This window comes from Somniosus microcephalus, unplaced genomic scaffold (assembly GCF_052327205.1).
Source record: "Somniosus microcephalus isolate GS21.2 unplaced genomic scaffold, FLI_Smic_1.0 unresolved_chr5, whole genome shotgun sequence".
In the NCBI taxonomy this organism is placed as follows: domain Eukaryota; kingdom Metazoa; phylum Chordata; class Chondrichthyes; order Squaliformes; family Somniosidae; genus Somniosus; species Somniosus microcephalus.
Genome location: NW_028225183.1, coordinates 48913697 through 48939105, shown reverse-complemented (window position 1 = coordinate 48939105; position 25409 = coordinate 48913697). Strand labels below are relative to the sequence as shown.

Below are 25409 nucleotides of genomic sequence, written 5' to 3'. Positions count from 1 at the left end.
CTTGAATAGAGAGACAGACAGACAAAGATGGACGGACAGAGAAAGGTGGAAGGAGAAAGAAGGCCAGAGATACAGAGACCGAGACAGATGGCAAGAGAGGGTCTGGCAGAGGGTGAAGGGAAGAGACAGAAGGACAGAGACAGACGGAGAGTGCCAAAGAGACAGAGACAGCCCGAGAGACAGACAAAGAGATTGATACAGAGACAGACACAGAGAAAGACAGACAGAGACAGACAGATAGAGGCCGACAGACAGAGGGGCAGAGGCTGAGACAGACCGACAGAGCCAACGAGACAGAGACAGGCCGACAGAGTCAACGAGACAGAGACAGAAAGGCAGAGGCAAACAGTTAAAGACCGAGACAGAGAAAGACAGTGACAGCGACAGAGGCAGATGTACAGAGGCAGACGGAGAGAGACAGAGACAGAGAATGCAACCGACAGAGACAGGGCAGAGACAGCGACAGAGAGTGACAGACAGAAATCGACAGACAGAGAGAGACAGGATAGAAACAGAGACAGAGATAAAAACAGAGACAGCACTGATAGATCCAGGCACAGACAGAGATAGGCAGAGACAGACATGCAGAGACAGACAAAGAGTGACAGAGTTACATAAACAGAAGGACAGAGATAGGAAGGGCGAGACAGATTGACAGAGACAGATGGCCAGATACAGGCAGATAGACAGACAGACAGAGACAGACAGAAAGCGAAAGACAAAGGGAGAGTCAGATAGATAGAGGCAGATACAGATTGAGGCCGACGGACAGAATCAGACAGGAAGGGACAGATGGACAGAGACATGCGGACAGAGACAGATGGACAGAGACTGTTCGGTAGCGACCGACAGAGACAAACTGAGGTACAGAAAGAGACCTGCAGTGATAGGCAGAGAAAGAAGGACAGAGACAGACTGATGCAGCGAAAGAGACTGACAGAAACAGGAGGAGATGGAGACAGACAAAGAGAGACAAATGGACAGAGATAGAAGGAGAGAGGCAGACAGACAGAGACAGACGCCGACAGAAACAGAACGACAGATGCAGACGGATAGAGACAGAGAGATGCAGAGCCAGAGAACGGCACAGAGAGAAAGAGAAAGAGAGAGACAGAGCGAGACAAACCGACAGAGACAGATGGACAGAGAATAAGAGACATGGATAAAAAAATGTTTATAGAATCATAGAGACGCACAAAAGACAGAGAAAGACTGGCAGAGACAGAAGGACAGATACAGACAATGAAAGAGAAAGAGACCAACAGAAACAGGCAGAGAGAGAGATAGACAGAGAGAGACCGGCAGACGGAGATGGACGGAAAGAGACAGATGGGCAAAGAGAAAGAGACAGAGACAGATGGGCAGTGGCAGATGGGAAGAGACAGACGGCCAGAGACAAAGCGACAGAGGTGGACCGAGAGGCAGACAAATAGACAGAAACTGAGATAGACAAAGAGACAGAAATACAGAGACAGAGAGACAGAGGAAGACAGAAATACCGAGGTGGATACAGCCTGACAGAGACATACAGACAGAGACAGGCGGAGAGGTATAGATAAATAGAGAGAGATCGACAGAGACAAAAAGATGGAGACAGACAGACAGTCAGAGACAGGCAGCGACCGAGAGTGAAATACAGAAACAGAGACAGAGACAGACAGTGACAGTGGGACACAGATAGTGACAGATGGACAGAGACTGACAGACAGGGACAAAGACAGACTTAGAGAGAAATGCAGACAGACACAGAGAGTCGGGCAAAGGCAGAAGGTCAGTGATTGAGACAGAGAAAGAGCACGACAGAGACACGGCAGCGTATGTGACCATTAATGACAGACAGACAGAGACAGACAGACAGACAGAGAAAATGGAAAAGCAAGCATAAACATCAATACAATGATGGAAACAAAGACTGGCCCAGATATATGCAGGCATGGACAGAGAAACGCAGAGACAGACATATACAGACAAATAGACAGAGACACGATGGGCAGAGACAAAGAGACAAAGACAGACAGACAGAGATATTGACAGACATAAAAGAGACAGTGAAAGACAGAGGCAGTGACAGACAGGGAGAGACAGTGACAGAGAAATAGACTGGCAGAGGCACAGACAGATCGGTAGCGACAGAGAGAGGCTGACAGACAGAGTAAGAGATAGGCAAAGACAAAGACAGACAGGTACAGACTTAAATGGAGAGACAAACAGACAAGAGATGGTTGGACAGAGAAAGGGGGAAAGATACAGAAAGCCAGAGACACAGAGACAGAGGCAGACAGAAAGAGAAGTCGGGCACAGACAGATGGGAAGAGACAGAAGGACAAAGACAGATGGAAGGCGACAAAGAGACAGAGACAGCCCGAGAGACAGACAAAGAGGGTGATAAAGAGACAGATACAGAGAAAGACAGACAGAGACAGGCAGACAGAGACCAACTGACAGAGAGGCAGAGACTGAGACAGAACGATAGAGTCAACGAGACAGAGACAGACTGACAGAGTCAACGAGACAGAGACGGACAGGTAGAAGCAGACAGTTAAAGAGAGAGAGAGAGAAAGACAGATACATCGACAGAGGGAGCTGTAGAGAGACAGACGGAGAGAGACAGAGGCAGAGAATGCAACCGACAGAGACAGGGCAGAGACAGCGACAGAGAGTGACAGACAGACAGCGACAGAACGAGAGAGCCAGGATGAAAAAAAGACAGAGATAGAAACAGAGACAGCACTGGTAGAGGCTGGCACAGACAGACATAGGCAGAGACAGACATGCAGAGACAGACAAAGAGTGACAGAGGTACATAGACAGAAGGACAGAGATAGGAAAGGCAAGACAGATTGACAGAGTCAGATGGCCAGATACAGGCAGATAGACAGTGCAATCAACCACCACCTAGACCGAAGGGTGTTTTCATGCGGGATGGAGGACACAAGCACAGTCACAACATTATAAATGAAATACAGCAGTTAGCTGTGTTTAATTTTTACAAAACGGGGGAAAAAAGTACACGTCTGGCAAAATCCAACAACATATGATGTTCAAAAAGAATAATGAAGAACAAAACCATCACCTGCCACGGGTGGTTAGGAAGGCAGTCCTTAAATCAGTTTTCTCCAAAAAACAATAAGCCAGGGTTACTTTACAGCTGGATCATTCTCAGCCAGTCCAGGGATCACATCAGGCTCTCAGAACTCAACAATGTTCCACCCGGGTTCAACAGCAGACCTCCCTGTGGCAGCTGCAAGCTGGGCCCCAACAGCAGTATTGGCATTGTTTGGCTTTCTCCTCAGGTACTGGCCCTGTCCAGGCCCTCTCCTCAGGCACTGGCCCTCTCCTCAGGCACTGGCCCTCTCCTCAGGGGCTGGACCTCTCCTCAGGCACTGGCACTCTCCTCAGGCACTGGCACTCTCCTCAGGGGCTGGACCTCTCCTCAGGCACTGGCACTCTCCTCAGGCACTGGCCCTCTCCTCAGGCACTGGCCCTCTCCTCAGGGGCTGGATCAGGCACTGGCCCTCTCCTCAGGCACTGGCCCTCTCCTCAGGCGCTGGCCCTCTCCTCAGGCACTGGCTCTCTCCTCAGGCACTGGCCCTCTCCTCAGGCACTGGCCCACTTCTCAGGCACTGGCCCTCTCCTCAGGCACTGGCCCTCTCCTCAGGCACTGGCCCACTTCTCAGGCACTGGCCCTCTCCTCAGGCACTGGCCCTCTTCTCAGGCACTGGCCAAGAAGGGATGCACTAGTTTGCCTTTTTAACTCCTGAGCTAATGGGTAGATTTGCCTCAGGTGTGTTGGAGGTTGATGTGGCCTTCACCTGAATTGGAGTGAGAGGGGGACTTTGTCTCCATCTGGTGGCCACATGCCGTACATCCACCACAAACCGCCCCCAAAGCTCACATATCCCCCCCCACCCTCAGCTCCGACCTACGGGAAGGGGCGCAGGCAGACCAAACGGCCTCCTCTTTTCTGCTTTTAGTTCATCCTCTATTTTGTCGGAGTTTTCTGTTGCTGTTATAGAACGAAGCACCTGTCCCTCGAGTCTGGCAACATTTTATTCAACAGTGGCAATATCCTGTTCTGCTTTTGACAGTTTAAACTTGCACTCACTCAACTGCCTATTCGCATCTCTCTGCATTTCAAGAATTTGTAGATCTGTGCCATTTTCTAGTCGATCAGATTACGTGTGCACATTCTCAATCTTAGAGTTCCTTAGATTTTTCCTCATTTTCTCTATATAGCTCTGCCATTTGCTCCTCCAATTCCTCAATATCAACTTCTAGTGTATCCACTTGGTAGACGAGGTTAGATTTTTCTTTGTCTAGTTGTGCATTGGAGACCATAGTTTTTTTTTGTATTTCTCTTCTACTTCTGATAAGGAATCCCGCAATTCACTGAGTGAAACATCTGGATCCAGAATGCTACTCATATCGTTCACTAAATTAGAGCGGCAGTAGTAAATTCTAGAATGACTTTTTCTTGCTTTTTCAATTTTAAGCCAAGCTTCTGTCCCATAATCGATGATTGTTATTCCATTCTCAGCTTTTACTTTTGTGGGCTTTTTCCTACTTTATGCCATTCTATACTGTGTTTCGTGTCACTCGACAAATGTCCAAAGGCACAATACAGTTGTATGGGGATTCCTTTCTTCACAGCTCGATAAGGCACAGTGTAATTAATTTTCAACTCGTGACACACTACACCTGTTAAGAATGTCCTCTCAAAGGCCTGTAGATAGGCCTCTATCGCTCCACCATAGGGTTTTGAACAATGTGTGCTTTGTCCTCCCAGCCACCAGAGGGCTAAATCCAGCATTCTCCACCATATGAAATCAACCACCACCTAGACCGAAGGGTGTGTTGATGTGGGATGGAGGACACAAGCACAGTCACAAGATTGGTCAATGAAATACAGCAGTCAGCTGATTTTTATTTTTAGAAAACGGGGAAAAAGTTTCACGTCTGGCAAATTCCAACAACATATGAGCTCAAGAAGAAAAATGTAGAACAAAACCATCACCTGCCCCGGGTGGTTAGGAAGGCAGTCCTTAAATCAGTTTTCTCCCAAAAACAATAAGCCAGGGTTAGTTTACCACTGTAGCTTTCTCAGCCGGGCCAGGGATCACATCAGGTTCTCAGAACTAAACAATATTCCACCCGGGTTCAACAGCAGACCTCCCTTTGGCAGCTGCAAGCTGGGCCCCAACAGCAGTCTTGGCTTTGTCTTGGCTTTCTCCTCAGGTACTGGCCCTGTCCTGGCCCAGATCTCCTCAGGCACTGGCCCTCTCCTCAGGCACTGGCCCTCTCCTCAGGCACTGGCCCTCTCCTCAGGCACTCGCCCGCTTCTCAGGCACTGGCCCTCTCTTCATGCACTGGCCCTCTTCTCAGGCACTGGCCCTGAAGAGATGCACTAGTTTGCCTTTTCAACTCCTGAGCTATGGGTAGATTTGCCTCAGGTGTGCTGGAGGTGGGTGTGGCCTTCACCTGAGTTGGAGTGAGAGGGGGACTTTGTCTCCATCTGGTGGCCACATACTGTCCATCCACCACAAACCGCCCCCATAGCTCACAACAGGCAGACAGAGGCAGACAGAAAGCGAAAGACAAATAGAGAGTCAGAGAGATAGAGGCAGATACAGATTGAGGCTGATGGACAGAGACAGACAGGAAGAGACAGGTGGACAGAGACAGGTGGACAGAGACAGATGGACAGAGAATATTCGTTAGGGACCGATAGAGGCAAACTGAGGCAAAGAAAGAGACCTGCAGTGACAGGCAGAGAAAGAAGGACAGAGACAGACATATACGGAGAAAGCGACAACCGATACAGAGAAATAGACCAACAGAAATAGGCAGAGACAGTGACACACAGAGAGGAACAGACGGACAGAGAAAGACAGAGAGAAACAGACAGACAGAGACAGACAGCGACAGAGACAGACAGAAAAATACAAATGGATTGAGACAAACAGAGGCTGAGACAGAGGCCGGCAGAGAGAGTCAGAGAAAGAGACAGATGGACAGAGACAATTGGACAGAGACAGACAGTCAGAAACAGTGACACACTGAAGAGACAGATGGACACAGTCTATACAGACAGAGAGGGACTGAAATACCGAGTTACAGGGACAGAGGAAAACAGACACAGACAGAGAAAGACGGACAGAGATAGACATACACAGACAAAGAGGCAGAGAATGACGTAAATTCAGAGACCTGTAGAAGAGACAGTGAAAGACAAAGATGGAGGCAGACAGAGAATGATTCAGACAGAGAGAGTCGAACGGACACTAGCAGATAGACACATGGACAGAGGCAGACGGACCGAGCATCGCATACACTGGTAAAGTCAGGATTAGGGAGGCATGTAGACAAAGACAGAGACAGACGGGTAGAGGCATAAGTACAGAGACAGAGAGTGACAGTGAAAGAGACCGACAGAGACAGGCAGAGACAGAGACAGACAGATACAGAGAAAGAGACCGACAGGTACAGGCAGAGACATAAACAGGCAGAGAGAGGCAGATTAACGTGGTTGGACAGAAAGAGGCAGACAGAGACAGATGGAAAAACACAAATAGACAAAGTCAGACCGAGAGACAGAGAATGTGACAGACACTAAGACAGACATAGAGACAGACAGACAAAGAGACAGACAGACAGAGGAAGATAGTCAGACCGAGGTAGAGACAGACTGACAGAGACAGACCGACAGAGACAAAGAGACAGCGACAGACAGACAGGATGAGGCAGGCAGAGACAGAGAGTTAAAGACAGAGACAGAACAGCCAGAGACAGCGGGACATGGAAAAAGACAGGTAAACAGACACTTACAGACAGGTACAGAGACAGGCTTAGAGTGACCTGCAGACACAGACAGACAGAGACAGACGGGCAGAGATAGAATGACAGAGAGAGACAGTAGCAGCGAAATAAAACGACAGAGACAGACAGAAACATACATAGTGATAAAGAGACCAACAGAAACAGGCAGAGACAGGGACAGAGACAGAGAAGCAGATGGGTGGAGACGGACAGGGAGAGACAGACAAACGGCAAAAGTGACAGTCGGACAGATACAGCCACATAATGACATACAGATACAGACTGAGGCAGAGACAGACAGACCGACAGAAACAGACAGAGAAAGAGACAGAAGTACAGAGACAGGGGGACAGAGACAGACAGTCAGAAACAGAGTCACACTGACAGAGACAGACAGGCAGAGACAGACAGACAGCGACAGACAGACAGAGACTGACAGGCAGAGAGGCACAGGCAGCGACAGGGTGAGAGTGAAAGATTCAGTAGGATGGGGCAGACAGACAGAGACAAAGAGAGAGATAGACATTCAGAGATATCCAAGACAGAGAGTGAAAAACAGAGACGAAGACAGACAGAGAGAGACAGGCAGAGAAAGAGAGACAGAGACAGGCGAACAGAGACAGACAGGCATGACAGTAACACACGGACAGAGACAGATGGATACAGTATCACAGAAATAAACAAGCTTAGTTGTCGACCCTGCAAAGTCCTCCTTACCAACATCTGGGGGCTTGTGCCAAAATTGGGAGAGCGGTCACACAGTCTAGTCAAGCAACAGCTTGACATAGTCATAATTACCGAATCATACCTTACAACCAATGTCCCAGACACCACCATTACCATCCCTGGGTATGTCCTGTCCCACCGGCAGGGCAGACCCACCAGAGGTGGTGGCACCGTGGTATACAGTCGGGAGAGAGTAGCCCTGGGAGTCCTCAATATTGACTCAGGACCCCATGAGGTCTCATGGCATCAAGTCAAACATGGGCAAAGAAACATCCTGCTAATTACCACCTACCGCCCTCCCTCAGCTGATGAATCAGTACTCCTTCATGTTGAACACCAATTAGGAGGAGCACTGAGAGTAGCAAGGGCACAAAATGTCCTCTGGGTGGTGGACTTCAATGTCCATCACCAAGAGTGGCTCGGTAGCACCACAACTGGCCGAGCTGGCCGAGTCCTAAAGGACATTGCTGCCAGACTGGGTCTGCGACAGGTGGTGAGGGAACCAACAGAAGAGAAAAACCTACTTGATCTCGTCCTCACCAATCTACCTTTTGCAGATGCATCTGTCCATGACAGCATTGGTGGAAGTGACCACCGCACAGTCCTTGTGGAGACGAAGTCCCATCTTCATGATGAGGATACCCTCCACCGTGTTGTGTGGCACTACCACCGTGCTAAATGGGACAGATTTCGAACAGACCTGGCAACTCAAAACTGGGCATCCATGAGGCGCTGTGGGCCATCAGCAGCAGCAGAATTGTATTTAACCACAATCTGTAACCTCATGGCCCGGCATATCGCTCACTTAACCATTAACATCAAGCCAGGAGATCAACCCTGGTTTAACGAAGAATGCAGGAGAGCATGCTGGGAACAGCACCAGGCATACCGAAAAATGAGGTGTCAGCCTGGTGAGGCTACAACACAGGTTTACTTGCATGCCAAACAACGGAAGCAACATGTGATAGACAGAGCTAAGCGATCTCACAACCCTCGGATCAAATCAAAGCTCTGCAGTCCTGCCACATCCAATCGCGAGTGGTGGTGGAGAATTAAACAGCTAACAGGTGGAGGAGGCTCCAACAATATCCCCATCCTCAATGATGGTGGAGCCCAGCACGTGAGTGCAAAAGACAAGGCTGAAGCATTTGCAACTATCTTCAGCCAGAAGTGCCGAGTGGATGATCCATCTCGGCCTCCTCCTGAGGTCCGCATCATCACAGATGCCAGTCTTCAGCCCATTCAATTCACTCCAGGTGATGTCAAGAAACGGCTGATGACACTGGATACTGCAAATGCTATGGGCCCTGACAACTTTCCGGCAATAGCACTGAAGTGCTCCAGAACTAGCTGCGCCCCTAGCCAAGCTGTTCCAGTACAGCTACAACACTGGCACCTACCCGCCAATGTGGAAAATTGCCCAAGTATGCCCTGTCTACAAAAACAGTACTAATCCGACCCGGCCAATTACCATCCCATCAGTCTACTCTCAATCATCAGCAAAGTGATGGAAGGTGTCGTCGACAGTGCTATCAAGAGGCACTTACTCAGCAATAACCTGCTAACTGACGCCCACTTTGGGTTCCGCCAGGGCCACTCAACTCCTGACCTCATTACAGCCTTGGTCCAAACATGGACAAAAGAGCTGAAATCAAGAGGTGAGGTGAGAGTGACTGCCCTTGACATCAAGGCAGCATTTGATCGAGTGTGGCATCAAGGAGCCCTAGTAAAACTGAAGTAAATGGGAATCAAGGGGAATACTCTCCATTGGCTGGAATCATACCTAGCACAAAGGAAGTTGGCTGTGGTTGTTGGAGGTCATTCACCTAAATCACATCACGTCACTGCAGGAGTTCCTCAGGGCAGTGTCCTAGGCCCAACCATCTTCAGCTGTTTCATCAATGACCTTCCCTCTATCATAAGGTCAGAAGTGGGGATGTTCGCTGATGTTTGCACACTGTTCAGCACCATTCAAGACTCGTCAGATACTGACGCAGTCAGTGTCCATATGCAACAAGACCTGGACAACATTCAGACTTGGGCTGACAAGTGGCAAGTAACATTCGCACCACACAAGTGCCAGGCAATGACCATCTCCAACAAGCGGGACTCTAATCATCTCCCCTTGACATTCAATGGCATTATCGTCGCTGAGTCACCCACTATCAACATCCTGGGGGTTACCATTGATCAGAAACTGAACTGGACCAGCCATATAAATACTGTAGCTACAAGAGCAGGCCAGAGGCTAGGAATTCTGCGGCGAGTGTCTCACCTCCTGACTGCCCAAAGCCATTCCACCATCTGCAAGGCACAAGTCAGGAGTGTGGTGGAATACTCTCCACTTGCCTGGATGAGTGCAGCTCCAACAATACTCAAGAAGCTCGACACCATTCAGGATAAAGCAGCCAGCTTGATTGGCACTCCATCCTCCACATTCAACATTCACTCCCTCCACCAATGGGGCACTGTGGCTGCAGTATGTACCATGTACAAGATGCACTGCAGCAACTCGCCAAAACTCCTTCAACAGCACCTTCCAAACCCGCAACCTCTACCACTTAGAAGGACAAGGGCAGCAGACGCATGGGAACATCACCACCTACATGTTCCCGTCCAAGCCACACACCATTCTGACTTGGACCTGTATCGCCGTTCCTTCGCTTTCGCTGGGCCGAAATCCTGGAACTCCCTTCCTAACAGCATTGTGGGTGTACCTACACCATATGGACTGCAGCGGTTCAAGAAGGCGGCTCACTACCATCTTCTCAAGGGCAATTAGGGATGGGCACTAAATGCAGGCCTAGCCAGCGACGCCCACATCCCATCAATGAACAAAAAAAAGATAGGCATGCAGACGCAGACAGACAGAGACAGATGGGCAGAGACAGCAGGAAGATGAGCAGAGAGGGACAGGCAGAGACAGACGGATAGAGCCAGACAGAGGCAGAGACAGAGACCAGAAGATGCAGACTGTCACAGAGACTGACCTACAGAGACAGACAGGCAGAGGCTGAAAGGCAGAGGGAAATGGAAAGGGACAGTCAGAGAGAGACACAGTGAGTCGGACAGAGACAGGCACGCAGTGAAAAAGAGAAAGAGACAGACAGATAGTCAGAGACAGGCAGAGACAAACAGTGAAAGACAGAGTCAGACAGATAGACAGGTATAGGCAGACAGATATAGACAGACAGAGACAGTCCGATTCAGACAGAGACAGACGGTTGGACAAACTGGCAAAGACAGACAGAGAGAGACATGCCCGTTCGCAGACAGATGGACAGAGAATAACAGACAGAGACAGAGACAGGCTTAGAGAGAGATGCAGACACAGACAGACATAGAGAGATGGGAAGAGACAGAAGGACAGAGACAGTCAGAGACAGTTGCACAGAGACAGATAAACAGAGACTGTTGGACAGCGGAATGTGGCAGACAGAGACAGAGAGAGTCAGTGACAGACAGACAGTCAGAGACAGACAGAGACAGAAAGACAGATAGAGGCAGATACAGAGAGAGGCAGACAGACAGAGACATACAAGGAGAGACAGACAGAAAGAGGTAGACGGAAAGAGACAGACAGACTGAGTCAAAGATATAGAGAATTAAAAATTCACAGTCTCAGAAATACCGACACAGAGGCAGACAAAAACAGAAAGAAAAAGACAGACAGAGACAGACGGGCAGAGGCAGATTGATGGAGAAAGATGTACAGAGACAGATGTGCAGAGACTGGCAGATGGATTTAAAGAGACAGAAGCAGACAAACAAGACAGACAGACAAACATAAACAGACAGATACAGACAGAGACAGACAGAGAGAGAGAGACAGATAAGCAGAGTTCGACGATCAGAAATTGAAGGAGAAAAAACATGGGGATGGAGACAACGAGACAGAGACAGACTGACTGACAGGGACAGAGACAGACAGAGGTAGTCACAGAGACAGACAACAGAGAAAGACAGACAAAGATAGAATGACAGAGACAGAGTTAGACAGGCAGACAAAGGCAGAGACAGACAAAGCCACACAGAGAGAGACAGAGAGGAAGAGACATACCTACAGAGACAGATTGATAGAGATAGACGGGCAGAGACAAACATACACATGGAGACGAACAAAGGCAGGCAGACAGAGACAGAGAAAGTCGGAGACAGACAGCGACAGTGAGTGAAAGACAGAAATAAAGTCAGACAACAATAGACAGAAGGGCAGAGTCACAGAAAGCGAGAAACAGAGACAGGCAGAGACAGACAGACTGAGGGAGACAGACAGACAGAGACAGGATGAGACAGTGACAGGCAGACAGAGCAAACACGGGCAGTAAAACAGAGACAGTCAGAGACAAATTCAGGTAGAGAGATGGACAGAGACAGAAGTACAGAAACTAACGGATGGATACAAAGATGCAGAGGCAGACAGACAGCGAAAGAGACAGACAGAGAGACACAGACAGACAGAAGTTGGCTGGTACAGACAGGGTAAGGCGGACAGAGGCAAATAGGCAGAGACAGTTGGACAGTACTAGATTGACAGAGACAGATCGGCAGAGAGAGATGGGCAGAGGCAGACTGACAGAGATAGACAGTGAAAGCGAGAGAGAGACTGACGGAGACAGGCATAGACAGAGGAAGGTAGAAGCAGACAGAGAAAGACAGTGAGACAAACGGGCAGAGACAGACCGAGCCAGAGACATACAGGCAGAGACATATGGACAGAGATGCACATAAAAAACAGATAGCGGCTTAGAGGGACCTGCAGACACAGACAGACAGAGACAAACGGGCAGAGAGAGATGGACATAGGCATGGAAAGAGACAGACAGAGGCACAGATATAGAGACAGATGGACAGAGGCGACAGAAAGACAGAGACAGGCAGTGGCAAGTTCAGGCAGATATTGAGACAGGCAGAGAAAGTTATGCAGAGACAGACCGAGACAGACGTACAGAGACAGAAGGACAGAGAGAGACTAGCAGAGACAGGTGGACAGAGACAGAAGTACAGAGACTGCCGGACGGATACAAAGAGTCAGAGGAAGACAGACAGAGACAGAGATATACAGAGGGACATAGAGAGACGTATAGAGATTGGCAGATGGGTACAAACAGACAGTGACAGACAGCAGGGACAGAGACAGACACAGACAAACAGACATATAGACAGACAGATGCCATTACAGACAGAGGCAGACGGACAGAGACAGACAGGCAGAAACAAACGAACAGAGACAGATGGACAGAGATAGACAGAGACAGAAAAAGAGACCGACAGAGGCAGGCAGAGACAGAGACAAACAGAGACAGACAGCGAAAGAGACAGAGACAAACGGGCAGTGGCCGTCCGACAGAGAAAGCGACAGACAGAGACAGAGAGAGATGGACAGATACAGACCGATACAGACAGACAGAGACAGAAAGTGGCAGATATGGAGACCTGAAGGGATAGACCGAGACAGAGACAGGCCGAGACCGACAGAGAGAGGGACATTTGCAGAGACAGACAGACAGAAAGACGGAGAAAGAGACAGGAAAATTCAGAGACAGACAAAGGCAGACGGACAGAAACGGGCAGGTAAAGACATAGGGACAGAAACAGATGGACAAAGACAGACGGGAATAGACAGACGATAAGAGACAGAGAACGTCGGAGCAAGACAGGCCGACAGAGAAAAAGAGACAGAGAGAGGCTGACAGTCAGATACAGACAGAGACAATCAAGGAAAGGGAGAGATAGAGATAGAGATACAGAGACGGGCAGACAGATATAGGAATACAGAAACAGAGGGTGAGAAAACGGGCAGAGACAGACAGAGACAGAGACACACGGATGGAAACAGATGGAGAGTGATTCACAGACAGAAACAAAGACAGAGACAAGCTTAGAGAGACATGCAGACACAGACAGAAAGAGACAGACGGGCAGAGACAAAGAGACAGACGGACATGGCCAGACAGGCAGACAGACAGACAGACTGACAGACAGACAGAGAGACAGGCAGAGGCAGGGACGGACAGAAAGAAACTGAGAGACAGAGGGACCCGAACAAAGAAAGACAGTCAGAGACAAAGAGAAAGATACAGACCGACAGTCAGAGAAAGACAGAGAATGAGATACACGGTCAGTGGCTGACAGACAGACGGACAGAGACAGGCTTAGAGAGACATGTTGGCATAGACAAACAGAGAACTATGGACAGATAAAAGCGGACAGAGACAGACGGGCAGAGACAGAAGGACAGAAACAGACAGAGAGAGAAAGACAACGACATCGACAGGCAGCGACAGAGACAGACAGAGGCTGACAGACAGAAACAGATATACAGAGACAGATGGACAGAAACAGCGACAGGCATGGGCCGAGACAAACAGACAGAGGCGGCATAAAAGAAGAAAAACAAAACTGTGTACGCAGAAAGACAAAGAAAGTCAGAGACAGGTGCCGGCAGAGACAGAGAAAGGCATAAGAACATAACAGCATAAGAAATAAGAGTAGGAGTAGGCCATCCGTCCCTTCGAGCCTGCTGTGCCATTCAAGGACATCATGGCTGAACTTTAGCCTCAACTCCATTCACCGGCCCTATCGCCATATCCCTTGATGCTCTTACTAGTCAGAAATCTATCAACTTCTGTTTTGAATATACCCAATTACTGAGCCTTCACAGCCATCTGGGGTAGAGAACTCCAAGGATTCAGCACCCGCTTTGTGAAGTAATTTCATTTCATCTCAGTCCTGAATGGCATACCTTTTATCTTGAGGCTGTGGCCCCTGGTACTAGACTTCCCAGCCAAGGGAAACATTCTCCCAGCATCCATTCCAACACGTCCTGTAATAATTTTATTTGTTTCAATGAGATCCCCTCTCATTCATCTGAATTCAAGAGATAACAGGCTTACTTTACTCAATCTCTTCTCATATGACAGTCCCGCCATCCCAGGAATCAATCTCGTGAACCTTCGTTGCATTCCCTCTATGGCAAGTATATCCTTCTTTAGCTAAGGAGACCAAAATTGCACAGAATACTCCAGGTGTGGTCTCACCAAGGCCCTACATAATTGGTGTAGGACTTCTTTACTCCTGTACTCAAATCCTCTTGTAATGAAGGCAAACATACCATTTGCCTTCCTAAATGCTTGCTGCACCTGCACATTCACTTTCAGTGGCTCATGTACAAAGGCACCCAGGTCCCTTTGAACATCTGTATTCCCCAATCTTCCATCATTTAAGAAATTGCCTTTCTCTTTTCTCTACCAAACTTCACAATTATCGACATTATATTCCATCTGCCATGTTCTCGCCCACTCACTGAGCCTGTCGAAATCCCCTTGACGCCTCTTCACAACCGCTTTGCAACTGCCACTGCCACCTAGCTTTGTATCATCAGCAAATTTGGAAATGTTACATTTAGTCCCCTTATCCAAATCATTGATATAGATTGTGAATAGCTGGGGCCCAAGCACCGTTCCTTGCGTTACCCCACTAGTCACAGCCTGCCATCCTGAATAAGACCCGTTTATCCCTTCTCATTGTTGTCTGTCTGTTAACCAATTCTCAATGCTAGTATATTACTGACAATTCCATATGCACGAATTTTGTTCACCAACCTCTTGTGTGGGACCTTGTCAAATGTTTTCTGAAAATCCAGATACACCACATCTACCGGTTGCCCTTTGTCTACTCCATTAGTTACATCCTCAAAGAACTCCATGTTGACTCTGCCCAATCTGACTATTAGTTTCTAAGTGCCCAGTTATTTCATCCTTTATAATAGATTCCAGCATTTTCCCAACTGCTCATCCGAGGCTCACAAGACTGTAGTTCCCCGTTTTCTCTATCCGTCCTTTCTTAAATAGTGCGGTTTCATTTGCAATCCTCCAATCTGCAGGAACCGTTCCAGAATCTATAGAAACTTGGAAGATGTCAACCAATGCGTCCACTATTCCAATGGCCACCTCTTTCAAAATCCTAGGATGTAGATCATCTGGTCCTTGGGATTTATCGACTTTTATTCCCATTAATTTTGCTAGTACTATTTTTTTACGATTAATAATTTCTTTATGTTCCTAATTCTCCTCGCACCCTTGGTTCTCTCGTATTTCTGGGAGGTTTTTTGTGTCTATCTTCGTGAAGACAGATACAAAGTAATTATTTTATTTCTCTGCCATGTCCTCATTCCCCATTATAAATTCTCTCGTCTCTGACTGTAAATGACCTACATTTACCTTCTCCAGTCTTTTCCTTTTCACATATCTATAGAAGCATTTACAATCCGTTTTTATATTTTTCGCTAGTTTCAGCTCATATTCCACTTTTCAATTTCTTCGTCCCATTTTGATGATTCCTAAAAAGATCCCAATCCTCAGGCTGACCGCTTTTTCTGACAACTTTATAAGCCTACTCCTTTGACTTAATATTAGCTTTAATTAATTTTATTGGCCATGGTTGGATCATTTTTCGTTTTGGGTTTTTAAGCCCTAGATGAATATATGTTTGTTGCAAATTATTCATTATTCCTTGAATGTTAGCCATTGTATTTCGAACTTCATAACGTTTCATGTTGTCTCCCAATCTACCACGGCCAACTTGTCACTCATACCATTGTAGTTGCCTCTGTTTAGATTGAAGACATTAGTTTCACATTGGACTACGTCACTCTCAAACTTAACATAAAATTCAATCAAACTATGGTCAATTGTCCCTAAAGGCCCCTTTATCACGTGATAATTCATGAGCCCTTTCTCATGACACAGTACCGGATCCAGAATAGACTGCTCCCTGGTTGGTTCCTTCACATACTGATCCAGGAAAGCATCTATCATGCATTCCAAAAATTCGACCTCCACACCATTAGTGGGAATTTAGTTTGGCCAGTCAATGTGTAGATTAATGTCCCCCATGTTTACCGTATTGCCCTTGTTACATGCACTTCTAATCCTTTGATTGATACTGTGCCCTACATTACCATTACTGTTAGATGGTCTACACACAACACACACCAATGTATTCTGCCCTTCGCAGTTCCTTAGCTACACCCAAACTGATTCCAGTTCTACATCACATCTGCCGAGCCAAGATCTGGTATCTCTACCACACCGACTTCATCCCTTATTAACAGCGCTACGCCACCTCCTTTTCCTTTTTGTCAGTCCTTCCTAAATGTTGAGTACCCTGGAACATTCATTTCCCAGCTTTGGTTATCCTGCAACCATGTCTCTGTAAGGGCAAAAACATTTACTTCTATTAGTCCTATTAATTCATCCAACTTTTTGCGAATGCTACATTCATTTAGATAAAGTGCCATCAACTTTGCCTGTTTAACATTTTTCTGCACTTTGACCCTCTTTACTGTTGGCTTTTGTTTCTGCTCCCTACTTGTTTTACGGACTATTTTCTAACTTGCACTTCCAGCTTTGTTTCTCTCCATTCTGGGCTCACACTTAAGTACCCAGCCCTCTGACAAAGTAGTTTAAATCCTCCCCAACAGCACAAGCAAACCCCACTGCGAGGATGTTGGTACCGTTTCTGCCGAGGTGTAACACGTCCGCCTTGTACAGGTTGCACCTTCCCCAGAATCAGTCCCAATGCCTCAGGAAATTAAATCCCTCCATTACGAACCACCTCTCCAGCCACGTACACTTCTGGTCTATTATCCTATTTCAGCTCTCGCTAGCACGTGGCACTGGGAGTAATCCTGATAATACTATCTTTGAGATCCTGCTTTTTAATTTATATGCTAGCTGCCTATATTCTGCTTGCAGGACATCGTCCCTCTTTCTACCACTGCCGTTGCTATCTATATGGACTACCACATCTGGCTGTTCTCCCTCCCCCTTCAGAATGTCCTGCTGTCACTCAGTGACATCCATGACCCTGGCACCAGAGCGACATGCAGCGATAGACAGACAGAGACAGACATACTTACATGGACAAAGAGCGACATGCAGAGACAGTCAGATAAAGACAAACATAATTACATGGAAGGACAGAGACAGACAGGCAGAGATTGGCGGACAGATACGCAGAGATAGAGAGAGAGACGACAGAGACTGACAGGGAGAGGGATACAGACAGAGGCAAAGAGGCAGACGGACAGAGACAGAGACAGACAGACAGACAGACAGAGAAAGAGACAGGCAGAGGCAAGGATATACAGAGAGAGACTGACAGGCAGAGGTACATGGACAGACATAGGCTGACAGAACAAATGATAGGCAGAGGCAGGGACAGACCGACAGAAACAGACAGAGACTCACAGACAGAGGGTCATGGACAGAGACAGACAGTCAAAGAAAAAAAGAGACATAAATATACGGACAGAGATAGACAGATACAGATCACCAGAGAGATGGAGACCGAAGGAGACACAGACAGGTAGACAGAGACACAGACATAGAACGTGAGAGAGAGAGAGAGGGAGAGAGAGATAGAGATAGTGGAACAGAAAGGTAAAACTGGTGTCATCTGCATACATGTCAAAGCTGAAGACATATGTGCCACTGAATGATTCAATGGGAAGCATGTAGATGCGGAGGCTCCGTTCAGTTATGTAAACATGAAAGCAAGCAAGGGAAAGCCAATAAAGTGGCCAAAAACAAAGGAATGTAGAGACGACGGATTAGAGGAGAGTACAGAATCTCTTCTCGTTGAAATGATATGAAGTCGGAAGCTCAGGTCAGGGACGAATAGGGATCAGAGGTTACAAAACTTCATATTCAGCCTGAAATAAAAGTCAGGGAGTGGAATGGCATCGGTGACATGGGTATGGAGTTTGTGGTGGGGCCAAATATGATGGCCTCGGTCTTCCCAATCTTTAATTGGAGCAAAGCGCAGCTCATGCAAAGCAGACTGTTGCAATTTGATAACACAGAGGAAGTGGAGGGTGGTTAGAGATGGTGGAGAGTTGGAGCTGTGTGTTGGCAGCGAACATGTGGAAGCTAAATCCATGTCTGCAGATGATGTCACAAATGGCAGCATGTAGATGAGGAAGAGTAAGGACAAGAATGTAAAGTTCAGAGACTCGAGAGTTAACGGTGCTGGTGTGGGAAGAGAAGCCATTGCTGGAGATGCTCTGGCTACCATCAGATCGGTAAAGCTGGAACCAACTGAGGGCAGTCCCACCGAAAGAGGCCAGTGTCAGAGGTATGGAGAGATCAGGGGTGGGTTTGCTGCAGGTTTGGAGGAGATGGTGGAGATGGCGAGTGGTGAGGCCATGGATGGATTTAAACCCAAGGATAAGAATTTAAAATTCAAGTCGTTGGGAAAGTGAGAGACACTGAGGCTCAGTGAGGGCGAGGGTGATGAGCGAGCGGGACTGGGGAGAGCTGGACATGGACAGCACAGTTTAGGATCGGTTGGCATTGGTGGAAGGTGGAGGTTTGCTGGCCGGCCAGGAATGAACTGGAGGAATGGAGTCAGGAGGTTGTACAGTTCTAATTTTACAGGAGCCATTAACCAATGTACGATAAACAGTAACTATCTGCAGTAAATAGCGGATAGAGGAATGTCAATGTGTCACGTTCATTGTCCGCCCCCTTCTATCACCCACAATAATTTCTGGGCTCCAGTCCTGAACATGGCCATTAACTGTCCCTGTGTCAGAGACTCAAACTCCATATTTTAACAGGGAAATAACAGGGACAGAGCGAAACGCGTCTGCTGTGTCCCAGGATTCAGTGTACACTGCGGAGGAATCGGTAAAATTTATAAATGAATTGACAGGAGTGAACATGATCAGTACAGTTACTGGAAACAGTAACTGAAGCCGTTTATTGTAGGTTCAGCCCTGTAGGAGCACAGCTTTCAGCGTTATTCCCGAGAGAGATCTGATTAAGATAATGTGCCCTTAAGTGTTTGTGTTTTACCCACCACATTATTTAAGTGGGAGTCAAAGCTGCTGATGTAATGTGTTTGTTTAAGTGACTGTAACTAATAGCAATGATCAGGGGTATAACCTGTCAGTGGAGAATTATCCCCTTTATAAATCAGGACAGAATGGAATGGATATGCTCAGAGTGCCTGCCGGAGCTGTGGGTTCAAATCCAACAGAAGTCACTGCTTCTCACAGAAATGGGAAAACCAATAATCCATCAGATAGAAGACATTTACTATCCTGTTCTTGCAACCGTTGGAGTTTCAGGTAAGTCGTTACCTTACCTGTTAATGGTGTAAATCGGTGTTAACTGTGCTGTTGTATTTGGTAAATTTTTACTCGCTGTATGTTTTCCACAGCCGCCTGTTCTGTCCAATCAGCTGAATGCTGGAACAGCCTTTCTTTCTGCATTTCTCTCTTTTAGGAGCTACTTTATAGCTGTAATGTTCTTTGTTTACCCAAACATGGCATTGTTACTGGATTATTTACTACACTGAATGTACTGGAATCGTGTGTCTTGACTAAGAGCTGGTATCAGACCATCTGGAGCTGTTAACAGTTTCTTATTGTGAACTATTCTATCCTGGAATAAAGGAGCTCACAGCCTCAGTGTTACATGGAGGCAACACAATGTCCTCCCTCCCCAATAAAATGGTTCACTTTAACTGGGATTTCAATGTGTTTTTTGGTTATCACGACTATGAAATATTATTTCACGGCGTGTACCTGACGCCGAGGAATGGCCTGGTGACTGAACTGAGTTTGCCGCTGATTCTTTCACACCTCCTTCTCTGCTTCAGTTTAGATGGATTCACAGATTGTCACTGGTCTTCATTATAAAATGAAATGTTTTGAGGTTATGCTGTATCAGTATGCACCGTATCTGTTGGAGTCAGGATCCCTTCTATTGATCTGGAGTTTATAAAGAGCAGCGGTGTTATTGGCCTTTTCTTAATTGAACAATCGCGCCATCTAACGCTGTAATTTATAATTACAGGAGAAGGGACTTCTATTATTGTGAGGTCTGTCTGGACGAGCTATTCGATTCTGCTTATTCCTGGCATTGCAGATGAGGAAAACTGCGTAGTGGAACAGGAGGAGACTTGAATCATCTGTAGAGACATTTTGTTATTCACAGGGACTTCACTGTTGGACAGAAAAGTTTGTGATTAGGGCCAGTGAACACGGAGCTGCTGAGCAGAATGTGTACGTAGGATGATAGGATTGAATCGTATGTGAAAAAGAGCATCAGCAAAGAAAGAACAGACAGTGAGTAAAAATAGAGGAGCCATAGAGAAAGAGAGAGGGAGAAGGCAAGCGCAGAGGAACTGTTCGAGAGAAACTGAGAAAGAGCGAGCTACTGAAACTTTGATTATAATTAAAAGTTAACATGACGACAAGGCGCTATTAGGATGTGAACAGATCGGGTGAGATCTTATTTCTGACGGCGCTTTCATTTGTTTGTCCATCAGATCCACAGTCTGTTTCGGGGAATTTATTTGTCCTTACTTGAGGACTTAGAAATACATAAAATACAAGTTTATTAACTCTATAGAATCCTTGATGTAAAGCAGTGCATCAGCTGAATTCAATAAAAAATAAGGTTGATATAACAGATATAATATAATTGAATTTGATGTAGCTGAATGTGCTGAATAAATGTATTGACCACATTTTATACCAAACGAGATAACCCCAGTAAACACAGAAATGAATCTTTGAATATATTATTTGAGCGTTGTTACTGGGACCTCTACATTAACTTCCTCCAGCACTCTGCTGCAGTCTCTCCCTGTGAATCACAATCTCTCCTCCCCTGCATTGAATCCTCTGTCTCCTCATCCGTTGCTTTTCCGCTTCCCAGACCGACAGCTCCTGACTCCCCTCCAGCTCCCACATATCCTTTTCCTTGTCTCCCACCCAATCTTACTCACTGGTTCAGCCTCCAGCTATCTCTGCCATCTGATCCGAAGTCTGAAATTCACCGCCGCGGCTTTCGTCCTTTCCTGTTTAGTGCCAGCCCCTGTCGGCAATCTTACCCCAGAGCAGCAAACAAGCTGCAGCTCCCCTTGTCCCCAAACCTTCCCGAGCTTAACTCATTTACCCCTCTGTCTGGGGCCCAATACCGGTTTTAACCCCATGCATTCCGGCTCTGTAAAAACCCTTTTCTTTTCCCCACCAGCACTGCGCCCTCACATGGCCCTTCCAGTGAAATTAGTGCTCACGTTATTCACTTACTGTATCGAGATCCCAATACATTATCGATAAATGTGTTTAAAACAATTCTCTGCCCGAAAGCGCGGCCCAGGTCACTGAATCAGTTTCCGCCGTTGGATGCAGCAACAAAGCTGGAAATTTCAGCGCAGATCCTGTCAAACTGCTGCTTTGGCTCCTGGTCAGATCAGTAATGTTTCTGCTCCCTTTTCTCTCTTGTAGTTAACTTGGTGGCGATTGTGATCCTGTCCCGAGGAAAGTGCAGTCTCTCCAAATGTATCACACGCTACCTGCTGGGAATGGCAGCGGCCGATCTACTGGTCGTTATCTGTGAGCCCATATTGACCTGGATTGTTTTGCTTGATTTCCCAGATTCATTCCTGAACATTACTCCCGTGTGTAGTTTAATGCTCTTCCTGCTTTATGAATCCTCAGTTCTTTCTGTCTGGCTCACAGTCGCTTTCACATTTGATCGATTTGTGGCCATTTGTTGTGAAAATCTGAAAACAATATATTGCACCGATAAAACGGCGGCTGTGGTTATCGGAACAGTGTGTGTGCTGGGCTGTTTAGTGTCTGTCCCTTGGTACTTTGTGTATGGACCTGACGATATTCTTGATAATGTCCCCTGGGGTTGTATCGCTAAACCGAGCTACTATACTTCCCCAGCATGGATCGCATTTGACATGTTTTACATCATTTTAACCCCTTGTGTCCCGTTCTTTCTGATTTTACTGCTCAATGTTTTGACGGTCAGACGTATTTTAGTGGCCATTAGAGTCCGCAGGGTACTCCGGGACCGCAGAAATGGAGAGAATCACAAGGACAAAGAGATGGAGAACCGAAGGAAATCCATCGTTTTGCTCTTCAGTATATCCGGCAGTTTTATACTGTTGTGGGCGACACTGGTATTTTATATCATTTACCGCCGAATTGCAGATATTCGGTTATATTACTCCACCGCTGATCCTCTTTATATCACAGAACGCACAGCAGTAATGTTGCAGCTTCTCAGTTCCTGCACCAACACCTGTATTTACGCTGTGACCCAGACTAAATTCAGAGAGGAGCTGAAGAACGCGGTGAAATACCCACTCAATCTAATTGTTAAATTAATTACATCATAGAAAGAACTGAAGGATTTCAAGCAGTAGAACTAATCCGAATTCAAACTCCATTCCCTAAACTCCCCACTGTGTGGAAACTACATTTTATATTATCCTTTAAATGATTTAAAAGCTGATTCTGCTGTTATATTTTATTGATGATCTGACCTATTGAGACGTGTTTGTTTCCCAAATTGGCGGCACTAAAGATTTCAGCTGGAATTCCAGTAAATGGCCACTCGGCACCGACAGCAAAATAGGCAAACCGGCCAATCACATTCACTATTGTGGGCCTGAAGAGAATGGGAGCACTCCACATCAATGGAGCGATAGAAGGAAATAAATAAATATGCAGAGAGACAGAGAGATAGAGGGATAGAGAGGTAGAGATAAAGAGAGATAGTGGAGATAGATAGATAGATAGATAGAAAGATAGATAGATATAGATAGATGGATAGAGAGATAGATAGATAGATAGATAGATAGATAGTGGAGATAGATAGAAAGGTAGATAGATAGACAGATAGATAGATCGATAGATAAATAGATAGATAGATAGATAGGTAGATAGATAGATAGATAGATAGTGATTGATAAAGAGAGATAGTGAGAGATGGATAGATAGATAGAGAGATAGATAGAAATAGATAGAGCGAGATAGTGAGAGAGATAGATAGAGAGAGAGAGATAGTGAGAGAGACAGTTAGTGAGAAATTTATAGATAGAGAGATAAATAGATAACTAGATAGATAGATAGACAGGCAGGGGGACAGAGAGACAGACAGACAGAAAGCTAGAGAGAGACAAGCAAAGACAGGAAGAGAGCGTTACATAGAGAGATAAACATATATATAGAGGCAGGTGAAAAGTGGAAATGAGAGACATTAGAGAAAAAACAGAATTCAGAACTAAGAAGGGAAAAGAAAGAGAGAGAAAGGAAAGATAGAGAAACTGAAAGTGAAAGTGATTGCAGAGCGTAGTGTGGCGGAGAAAACAAGTTAAAGAAAGAGACCAGTCGAAATAGGTAAAGATTAAAGAGTAAGAGATGTAGATGTTGAAATGGATAGATCAAAACAGAGCGGAAATTGAATAGTCAGAAAGAGAGAGAGAGTGAGAAATTAAAGGGGTAGAAAGGGGCAGAGATGCCAAAACAAAGAAGGAACAAATACATGGAGAAAAACCATAAACAGGAAAGGCACATGAATATATATATATATATGGAGAGAGAGAGAGAGATACATGAAAAAAGTTTTACAAATCAGAGACGGGGTATTTGTGAACAAGAGAAAGTTGAGAGAAATTGTTAGACAAATGAAGACAGAAACTGAGCGAGGCAGAGTGAAAGGTAAACTTGAATAATACTGGGACACAGGGGATATTACAAAGAGAGATACGTTAAACAGTTATTTTGTTTCTGCATTCAGAGTAGAAGATACAGGTAAAATACTGGACATTTGGGGAACCGAGGCTCTAATGAGAGTGAGGAGTTTAAAGTAATTAATATTAGTTAAAAAAAAAGTACTAGATAAATTAATGGGACTAAAATCCGACAACTCCCCTGGACCTGATGGCCTACATCCTATGGTTTTAAAAGAGGCAGCTGCAGAGATAGTAAATGCATTGGTTTTGATCTTCCAGCAATCCCTGAATTTTAGAAAATTCCCCATGGATTGGAATGCAGCAAACTTCAGCACACTGTAAAAGAAAGGAAAAGAGCGAAAACAGGGCATGGCAGGCCAGTTAGCCTGTCATCATTAGTGTGGAACATACTAGAATCGATTATTAAGGACGTGGTAACAGGGCACTTTGAAATGGCAATGGGATTAGTCAGAGACAACACGTTTTTATGAAATGGAAATAGTGTTTGACAAACCTATTAGAATTTTTTCAGTACATAATTAGCAAAGAAGATAAGGGGAATCCTGTGAATGTAATATGTTACCCTTCATAGCAAGGGGCTTGCAGTGTAAGAGACAGGAACTATTGTTGCATTTATATTGGGTTTTGGTGGGAGCAAACCTGGAGCACTGTGTACAGTTGTATTCTCCTTACCTAAGGAAGTATATTCTTGCTTTAGAGGGGGTGCAACTTAACTTCATTAAAATGATTGCTGGGAAGAGAGGGCTGTCCTATGATGAGAGATTTAGTAGAATTGTCTTACATTCTATGGAGGTATAGAAGAATGTGAGATTATCTCACTGAAATGTATAAAATTCTTATATGGCTTAATAGGGGAGATGCTGAGAGGCTATTTCCCCCTGGCTACAGAGCCTAGAACTCGGGGTTTCAGTCTCTGGATAAGTGTTCGGCCATTTAGGAATTAGATGAGGAGAAATTTCTTCACTGAGATGGTGGTGAATCTTTGGAATTCTCCCCCCAGAGGGCTGTGATACTCATTTGTTGATTATATTCAAGACTGAGAGCGATAGATTTTTGGGTATTAAGCGAGTGAAGGGATATATGGCGAGGGCGGGAAGGTGGATTTGATGTTGCAGTTCAGTCATGATCTTACTGAATGGTGGAGCAGACTCAAAGGGCCACACGGCCTACTCCTGCTCCTACTTCTTACGTGCTTATATTATTATAGACAAAAGAAGACAATCACAGAGAAATGGAGACACAGAAAGATACAGCGCAGGAGAGCTACAGGCAGGAAAGGAGACAAAGTGCGACAAAGA

General features: G+C 46.1%; 1 protein-coding gene and 1 pseudogene across 1 annotated transcript in view; one reads left to right on the top strand and one right to left on the bottom strand.

Moving 5' to 3' along the window:
• Window positions 1–25409, bottom strand: part of LOC147088186 (Fc receptor-like protein 5) — a 509517-nt gene that overhangs the window by 432181 nt on the left and 51927 nt on the right. The gene's annotated exons all lie outside the window — the stretch shown is intronic.
• LOC147088187 (uncharacterized) lies at window positions 8267–9269 on the top strand (annotated as a pseudogene).